Below are 8,455 nucleotides of genomic sequence, written 5' to 3'. Positions count from 1 at the left end.
ATTTATGTTGGCTGAGCTTGAGCTGGGCTACACAACAGCCCGTTGAAGGAATGAAACGATCTTGTCTTGTGTTCGCCTTCCTTTGTTCTTTCACTCAGACATTAAAAATACAGCAGGCTAAAAGGAGAAAATAAATTTCAAAGATCCTGCTAGATGTCAGGCTCAAAGAGGAGGCGAGATGTGGAGTGAGTTTGCTAAACAGATAAAGCAAGTGGGTAGGAGACAAGTGGTAGGTTCTTTGGACCCAGAGACTTCACTCTGTCTTGGCTTCTCGCAGCCTCCTTGGGGAATTTCTGGGACACGAGATTGGTGCACCTGCTGCCCCTAACCCAGAGGTTTTCACAGAGCATTAAAGTCCACTAGTGAAATAGGCATTCTCTGAGCTCTCGGCTCAGCTAAGCTGAGTTTCCAAAAGTAGTGTGGCTTAGGTTCTTAAAAACAATAACCTTAGCTATTGATGTATAATACAAATACAGAAGGGTGTTTTCTGGAAGTCATAAACGTGCGCCTTTCTATCCGTGCATTGTATATGTCCGTGTTGACCAATGGAAAACACCCAAGTCACCCGCACTTGTGTCAATGAGCAGAGCATTAGTCTGGACACATTGTATCTAAAGGATCAGATGATTTCTTTGGAACTCTCCCATTGCAGATCAGATTTTCTTACTTTGATAATAGCTAATAAGTAGGGTGATTGCATAATTTATCGCGAGTGGGACATCTTTGGGAATGAAAATGTACAATGGGCATAAGTTGGAATGGTCTCCGTAAAAGCTAGGATGAATGTTCACCCTGTCTACCAAGAGTCTACCAAAATACCAAGAGTACACATGTGTGGAGCACTGTGTGTTTGAGTCCGTGTCTGCCATGGCCTCACCCCAGTCCTTCTCTGCCTTTCTCTCCCTGCCCTGTGCTCCAGGAAGTGGATTTTTGTGCACCCTGTCTCAATGGTTCATGGACCTCTGGCTTCTGCCAATGGGAAGCCTAGCAGGAGATCAGAGGGCCAGAGGAGAGAGAAGTTGGAGTATTTCTTCCCTCTGCCTCCCGACACTGCTGTAGCATCGCTTCTGCCTTCCATGGCTCAGCTTCTACTGGGCTGGTCTTCCTCCAAATCCCAGCCCTTTCTGGCCTCTGGTTGACCAGTTCCTCTCCTTGCTTCCTCAGTGCTAGGGGCTGGAATTGGTTTTTCTCAATTGCTAGTCCTCAGGTGCCTCCATATCCCTCTTTGGTTTCTACAACCCTGCCCACACCTCTGTGAGTAGCTCCTGCATTGCTCATTAGAAGGTTCTCATTCGGAAAAAAAAAAAAAAAAGAAGAAGAAGAAGGTTCTCATTCGAACCCTCCGACTTGAAATCCGTGTCCTGCCAGGCTCCTGACAGATACATCTGCTTGCTAGGAGCCAGCACTTTGTGCCCATCATCTCATGGAGTCCTCACAGCAGTCCACGAGCTAGTGACTGTTCTCCCCATTTCATAGGTAAGCAAACCGAAGAGAGAGAAGTTAAATCATCTGCTAAGGTGCACGGGTAGAGATCAGGTCTCATGTGCACAACGGGAATCTGGGAATGGTGAGGCAGGTCTTGCTCAGACTCATACTTGGAGGGCCTCTGACCACATCCCGAAATAACCAGTAGCTCCAGCAGTTCAATGCAAAGCCTGCAGCACAGAGAAGAGACTCAGATACGTGTAAGACTCAAGCTGGCTTTCTGTAGACAGATAAAGCATTGACTGTCTATACTTTTCTCTTTTCCAGCCACTGCTTTAATATCGTAGAGCAGTGAGTTCCCCAGACCTGCAGCATCAGGTTCTCTTGTTAGAAATGCCAAGTCCATTTGCAGATAAAAAAAAAAAAAAAAAAAAAAAAAAAAGAAATGCCAAGTCCAGGGCCCCACCCCACCCCTACTGAATCAGATTACCTGCGATGTATTATTGGCGACCTGTATTTTAACAGGCCCTCCAGGGGATGCTGATGCCCTGGCCCTTGGGCTCTTGTGGCTTCCTGCCTGAAACCTGGCCCTGTCTGCATATCAGAGTTCCTCAGGACTTCCCAAATTCTTTCTTTGTCTAATGGGATTGAGAACAGGTGAGAAGATGACATGAAAAGCCCAGGTCCCCTGCCTTCCTCCTTCCCCTGTGGGCCCCTCTCTATTTATGCAGCTGTTAAAATCACTGGAGCAGTTGTTCATGAATATTTCAGGGCCTCCAACAAATCCTGAGTCTGACTAGTAAGGCAAAGAGGAAGGAACCCAGAACTGCCTGACCTTATGGCCTGTTGCTAACAGAACTAGTCATTTATTCATCAAATCCTAGTGCCCCCCCCCCCCCGAATCTGGAAGGAGAAGGCCTTGGTACACATGGGACCCATGGGAAACAAGGATAGTGGGTATAACCAATCTTCTCCATGCTGAGAAGTTTCTGTAGGAAGCTTGATGGGGACATTGCCAATACTGTGGTTTAAGTGGGGTTCTTTCTATTCTGTAGTGATAAGCAACAGAAGCTAAACCAAGGGAGAGATCAAAGAAGTTTATTAGAGGATGTATCAGTCAGGGTTCAATCTAAGAAACAGAACCAGTAGAAGATATATATTAAGAGTTTTATCACAAGGAATTGGCTTCCATGACAGTGGGACTGGCTCGGCAAGTCCTACATCTGTAGGTTAGGCTGTCACGAAGGCAGGCTGGCACTCTGAGGCATGGACTGTAGCTGTGTCCATGGGCAAAATTTCTTCTCTTTGAGAGAGCCTCCATTCTGCTCTTAAGGCCTTTCACCTGATGGGATCAGGCTCACTCAGGTGATCTAGAATAAACTCTCTTCCTTAAAGTTGACTGATTAGGGACCTTAATCACATCTATAGAAAACCTTCACCATTACAACTAGATTTGATTAATAACTGGAGACTATAGGCCAGCCAAGTTGACCCATACAATGGACCATCACAGAAGAGCATGGAGTAGTCCCAAGAATCAAGGAAAAGCCACACTGAAAGGATCAAGGACCATTCTGGAAGTAGTTGGCGCCCATGGGATGCTTCTTCTGGGAGCCATTTCTAGGGAGAATAGTTCCAAACAGTTTTGATGTCATGTCATTTCTCCTCAGTGCCAATTCCTGCTGCAGCTGGGTGGCTCAGTGGCTGGGCATCTGCCTTCAGCTCAGGGTGTGATCTCAGGGTCTTGGGATCGAGTCCCACATTGGGCTTCCTGCATGGAGCCTGCTTCTCCCTCTGCCTGTGTCTCTGCCTCTCTCTCTCTCTGTGTGTCTCTCATGAATAAATAAATAAAATCTTTAAAAAAAAGAAGAAAAAGTGGCCATTCCTGAGTTTATATGATGCCTTCCATTCAATTCAAAATTCACAGGGCTTTGCTTTCTGCTCCCCGATGCCCCTCCCTCTCTCACGGTGAGGACACTGGATCCCAAGGATATTGATACATTACTCACTCACCCCAGCCTGCAAGAGACACACAATAGTTTCAGAATTGCTGCGTTGTACCCCTACCAACAGCCCTCAAAATGCAGGTGAAGATTTTTTCATATTTTTTCAGTCCCTAGACTATATCCCACTATAGGTGTGGACAGTCAGAGTATTGTGTTCAAAAGTTACCAGAGGGGGGATCCCTGGGTGGCGCAGCGGTTTGGCACCTGCCTTTGGCCCAGGGCGCGATCCTGGAGACCCCGGGATCGAATTCCACATTGGGCTCCCGGTGCATGGAGCCTGCTTCTCCCTCTGCCTATGTCTTTGCCTCTCTCTCTCTCTATGTGACTATCATAAATAAATAAAAATTTAAAAAAAAAGTTACCAGAGGGGAATCCCTGGGTGGCTCAGTGGTTTAGCACCTGCCTTTAGCCCAAGACGTGATCCTGGGGTACCGGGATCGAGTCCCGCATCGGGCTCTCTGCATGGAGCCTGCTTCTCTCTCTGCCTGTGTATCTGCCTCTCTCTCTCTCTCTCTCTCTCTCTCGTCTCTTATGAATAAATAATAAAATAAATTCTTTTAAAAAAAGTTACCAGAATTACTCTTTCTGTGCATGTGTGGTTATAGCATCACTGTGATTTACTTCTGTTTGAGTTGGAAGTTAGGATTTGCTTTCTAGACCCTTTTACATTCATTTTCTCTTTTAAACCATTCACAACTTTCAAGTGTCGGAGGCTTTCTGTGAAGAGGCTACAGAAACACAAGCCTCTGTCCCAGCCCCCTCATTCCACCTTTCTCAGCCCACCTCCATGGGAAAATATGTTCATTCATTTCCGGTTTATCTTTCCTGGGTTTCTTTTTAGAAGAAGAAGCAAACGCTATATATGTTCCTGTTTCCTCCTATTTCTTACCCAAAAGCATATTGTACATGCTTAAACATTCTTAAAAATTGTGGTAAAAAATACATTTACATACACTTACCATTTAACCATTTTAAGTGTGCAGTTCAGTCCTATCAAGAATGTTCACTCTGCCCTGTGGCAGAGCCCTAGAACCTTCCATCCACCAAACTAAAACTGTATACCCATGAAACAGCAACTCCACCCCCCTCTCCCTCCAGCCCCTGGCAACCACCGTGCTTGCCATTACTCTGAATTTGACTACTTTAGGTAGTGGAATCACACAGCATTTCTCCTTTTGTTACTGGTTGTTTCACTTAGCACACTGTCCTCGAGGTTGTGTCTACATCCATTTGGACCTTGTTTTGGGACTTCATCTTTGCTGGAAGCCACCCCATATTCGTCTCTGTGGTTGCATAGTACTCTGCTGTACGGATCCACAATAATTTATTCAGCCAGTCTTCTGTGCACGGGCTTTTAGGTTGTTTTCAATATTTTACTGTAACCAAAAAAAAATGTCACAGCGAATAACCTCTTCCATATGTGATTTATATTTGTACAAGTGTATTTTCTGGGTAAATTCCTGTATGGGGGTTAGCTGTGGCAGAGGGTGGAGGCATACACGGTTTCGTTAGATACCGTCAAATCCCCTCGTCAGAGACCTGCCTTCCGGCAATCCCTCCAGCAATCCACGAGTGTCCCTGTTTCCCTGCAGCATCTCCAACAAAGCCTGTTGATAAGTTTTTGGATTTTCGCCAATGTGATGGACGAGAGACAGTATCTCAGGTCTGGTTCTAATTAACATTTTTATTATGGTAAGTTCAATTGAGCATCTTTTCATGAGTCTAAAGATCATTTGTACACCTTTTGTTGTGAATAACAAAATAGATGTACCCAGTTTTGGATTTTCTTCTCCCTCTCCCTCAACTTTTTGAGCGGAGCCTTGCACTCTTGACAACTGTGCTTGCCCTAAATAGATAATAATGTAAAGAAGAGAAATATTTATTACTGATATTTTTTTTTCCATGCAGCATCCACGTTTTCCCTTCTTAAAGCATCACAATCTCCCTCTTAGGGAAATGTGCCATTGTGTGGAGACTGCACGGGCCATGTCCTCCTTCCCACACCCAGGCCATGATGGTGGCACACACGAGCTGCCAGGCATGGCTCCCTGGACTCAGAAACATGGGCAGGTGGCTGCAACACAGGGATGTCATTCGTCACAAGTAGCAACAGTGTTAGCTCTTCCATCAGCTCGGCTATACTTTTGCAACCCAACTCTCCTGAGATTGTGATTCCTGCTGGTCCCAAGCCCACTATTTATGGCTCTAGGAGAGGCTTCTCCAACCTCCCAGGTAACTACCAGCTTGTGCTTCTGCTACTCAGAATCAGTTTCTGTTGCTAACTCTAATAATCCAGAATCATTCTTTCATTTGGTGGCAATTGTTGAGCTCCTACGGATGCATTGTTCAAGGCATGAGCAAGACAGCTGTGAACAAAACAGAAAATGTCCTGCCTCCTTGGAGCTTACATTCTGATAGGGGAGACCCACAATGCAGGAAAGAGATAAGGAAGACAGATGGAACATGTTGGGGAGGGCAGGGAGGCAAGTGTGTTGGAGAAGGAAGCAGAGAAAGGAACAGGAAGAGGGAGTGGCTTGGCAGCAATTTTAACTGAGGTGGTTGGGGAAGGCTGCCTGAGAAGCTGACAGTTGACTGTAGACTTGTAGGAGCTAAGAATACAAACCATGCAAAACACCTGGGAGAAGAAGCTTCCAGGCTGGCCAACAAAAGACGCATTGGTGCTGAGACAAGATTGTGTGATATATTTGAGGACATCGATGTGCCTAGAGATGTGAGCGGAGGAGGAGAGAGAGAAAAAGAGTAGGTGACGTCTAGGAGGTGAGGGACGGGTGGGGGGGGGCGTGGGGGTTGTGCAGTGCCGTCCCTCACATCACTGTAGAGGTTTGGGAGTTTCCTCTGAGGAAGATGGGAGCCATGGAAAGTCCTGAGCAGAGGGACGGTGTGATCAGACTTCTTCAACAACCTCTCTCTGGCTCCAGAGGTTAGACTATAAGAAACAAGGTAGGGGGGCACCTGGGTGCCTCGATGGTTGAGTGTTTGCTTTTGGCTCAGGTTGTGATACTGGGGTCCTGGGACTGAGTCTTGCATTGGGTTTCCCGCAGGGAACCTGCTTCTCCCTCTCCCTGTGCCTCTGCCTCTCTCTGTGTCTCTCATGAATAAATCAATAAAATCTTAAAAAAAAAAAAAAAGGAAAGAAAGAAAGAAAGAAGAAGAAGAAGAAGCCAAGTGGGCAGGCAGGAAAGCCAGTGAGAAGACAGGAATTATGCACTTTAGTGCAGGGTGGCAGCGGAAGGTGGATACCATAAAAAGATAATTGAAGTTTCTCCCCACCCCGCCTGACATTGTCTTATATGCTCTCCGCGGTACAGGTGTGTGCCTGGGGAATTGCTGTACTATGAAACGCACATTTAAATTTCCTACCGCAGACTAGAAGTCCTACTGAGTTCGAAGGAGAAGATATCCCCGTGGGTGGTTGGCCTTCAGGCTCTCAATTGTCCTCACAGTAGCAGGCAGAGTGATGCTATTGTTATGATGGTACAAAGGAAGAAACGGAGACCTTGGGCTCTAGTGGGGAAATCAGACCAAAAACAAAACAAAACAAAACAAAAAAACAAAAAAACCCACAAAAAAATCCACCACCACCAACAGAAAAACAAAAAACAAATAAACCAAAACCAAATAAATAAAAAACCGGCCAGTTGTCCTAAAAGCCACGAGAAAGGCCAAAATGAGGCTGGGCTAGGAATTGGGAGAGTGAGAAAACCTGAGGTCTGTATTGGAAAGAAATGGAAGGAGTCAGCTAAGAGAAGAATGGAGAGGAGAGAGGTCATAGCAGACGGTAGGAACAGTGTGTACAAAGGCCCTGGGGCAGGAACGTGTGGCCCCACCTGAGAAACTGAGGGAAGCCTGAGAAACTGAGGGAAGCGGCTTGGATTTTCCTCTAAGCAGCAACCTCTGTTCATCTCCAGTTTCACATACATATGCATGTGCTGCGTTAGCTCCAGTTCAGCTGTTTCATTTTTGGGGGTAGAACATGGAGCTATTTCTTAATTGCTCTATATTTAGCTTTGTTTAAAAATCTATAATTTAAAAACCACTGAGGGTTGGGCTGGTAATTCAGCTTCCATGGTCCATTTACTCTTTGGCCTTGGCTGCTGTGAAAGCCCACCAAGGTGACAGCATGTGCCAGTCACGATGGAAGTGTTTGTTAGCAGAACATCTGCTCCCCCAGAGCTGGCCTGGGTCTAGTTGCCAAACCCCAGAGCTAATCCCAGGGCCCCTTGCTTTAGTTTCCTACACAGGGTGGCCAGACGGAGACAGCAGAACAGCTGGGGCCTAGTGGAGGGAGGCAGCGAACGACATCACAGGCCCTGGGTCATTTCGAGTCTGGACTGTGCTATTTAGCAACCCTGTCGCTTCCTCAGGGCCTCAGTTTGCTCACCTGTCAAATGGATTGGATGGAACGAGAGGCCCTAGAGCTGGGAGGCATTCTCATTTACTGTCGGGGGGGTGTCAACTGGCATGCCTTCTCATAGGGTCATCTGACAATATCACAATTTTAAAGGCACATTCTCTGATGCAGCAGTTCTCGCCCTAAGACTCTTTCTTCCAGATGCACTCACATTTACACAAGTAAGCATGCACGAAGATATTTACATTAGCGCCGTTTGTGGTAGCACAGATTGGAGGCAACCTAAACGTCCACCAGTAGGCAACAGGTTATATGAATTGTGGTGCATCCACACAAAGGAGTATATAATGCAGCCTTTGGAAAGAGTGAGATAGATCTCAGAGCACCTGGGAGGCTCTGTCGGTTAAGCGTCTACCTTTGGCTCAGGTCATGATCCCAGGGTCCTGGGATCAAGCCCCAGGTCAGGATCCCTGTTCAGCGGGGAACCTGCTTCTCCCTCACCCTCTGTCCCTCTGCTCTTCCTCCTTGCTCATGCTCTCTCTCTCTCAAATAAATAAATACAATTTTTTTTAAAAAAGATCTCTATGTAGATAAGCATGATCCCTAAAATATAATTACATCAAATGGTGAATATTGTGTGCATTTGCATTTT

This window comes from Nyctereutes procyonoides, unplaced genomic scaffold, assembly GCF_905146905.1.
Source record: "Nyctereutes procyonoides isolate TBG_1078 unplaced genomic scaffold, NYPRO_anot_genome, whole genome shotgun sequence".
In the NCBI taxonomy this organism is placed as follows: domain Eukaryota; kingdom Metazoa; phylum Chordata; class Mammalia; order Carnivora; family Canidae; genus Nyctereutes; species Nyctereutes procyonoides.
This window is presented reverse-complemented; position numbering follows the sequence as displayed.